We start from the raw sequence: 1,483 nt of genomic DNA on the forward strand, positions 1-1,483 counted from the left end.
AGATCTGACTCAGTGGCAGTGTTTGTTGTTATATATATATGAGCTCTGTTGGTGTTGTGCCTAAGGTATTTGAATGCTAACCAGAAGGCTGGTGGTTCAAACACACCAGCCACTCCTCAGAAGGAAGATTGGGCAATCTTTCAGTAGAGATACTGCCTTAGAAACCCAAGGAGGAGTCATTATGAGTCGGATCTGACTCCACAGCAGTGAGTTTCATTTATATATATATATATAATATATACGAATTTGTTATTTTCCAAGTGATTCCTTTCATTTCAGATAGAAACCAGATTGGAGTAAACAGATGAGACTGGGTAAATCCTTCTAATGATGGGTAGGAGGGTAAACCCTGGCAATGGCCATGGGAATAAAAGGAAATACTGAGACAAATTGGATGCTAGGCTTTGATTTTGTTTTTTCCTCTCATTTATTTATTTTCTTTGGACTTAGAGCTTCAAGAATCATAATGTGCTTTTTCCTCAGTTGAGTTGAGTCCCAATTTTTATTAATAGCACAAGAGAGTTTATGTAAGGAACATGTGTCTAAAGATCTCTAAATAATTGTTCATAATAACTAGAAAGCTGTCACACTTTATCAGAACCATCACTAATTTATCATCCAGCATTAAAAGAGATCCTTAGGATGTTCTGTTCCTTCCCTGTATCTGAACTTGATTGAAATATTGTGCATTGCTAGTTAATGGTGTTTCTGTTCTTACAATAGGTGGATTATGACATTGTTACATAATTTATTAGTATGAAGTGCTCATGCTTGCATATTGTCTTTTGTTCTTAGGAGTAAGACTTTTCTACCTATGTGTAATGAATTATCCTGCTCTAAATTGTATCAATAATGTTGGAATGTTGTATAAAGTAAATTATATTTTCATTAGTCTGAGATTTTAAACTAGATTTTAAACTATCTGCAGCATTAATCACTTTAAAATCTAGATTATAACAGATTAATGCATAATCATTTATGCCACACTTGAGTGTTGTTGTTGTTAGGTGCAGAGGAGTCAGTGCAGACTCTTACTAGTCCTGTATGTTGTTATGTTGGTAGGGGCTGTCAAGTCACCTTCGACTCATAGCAACCCTATGCAGAGCGGAATGAAACACCGTCAGGTCCTGCGCTAGCTCCACAATCCTTGCGATACTTGAGCCCATCGCCGTTGTCACTGTGTCAATCCATCTTATTGAAGGCCTCCCCCTCTTTTGTCAACCCTCCACCTTACCAAGCATGACATCCTTCTCTAGTGAATGATCCCTTATGACAACATGAACAAAGTATGTAAGACAAAGTCTGGCCATTCTTGCTTCCAAGGAGCATTTGGGCTGCACTTCCTCCAGGACAGATTTGTTAGTTCTTTTAGCAGTCCATGGTACTGTCAGCATTTGTCAGCAACACCACAACTCAAAAGCATCAACTCTTCTTTGGTCTTCCTTGTTCATTGTCCAGCTCTCACATGCATATGAGGCAATTG

This window comes from Orycteropus afer, unplaced genomic scaffold (genome assembly GCF_000298275.1).
Source record: "Orycteropus afer afer isolate SDZICR_OR568_19922 unplaced genomic scaffold, OryAfe1.0 scaffold00012, whole genome shotgun sequence".
NCBI classification, from domain to species: Eukaryota; Metazoa; Chordata; class Mammalia; order Tubulidentata; family Orycteropodidae; genus Orycteropus; species Orycteropus afer.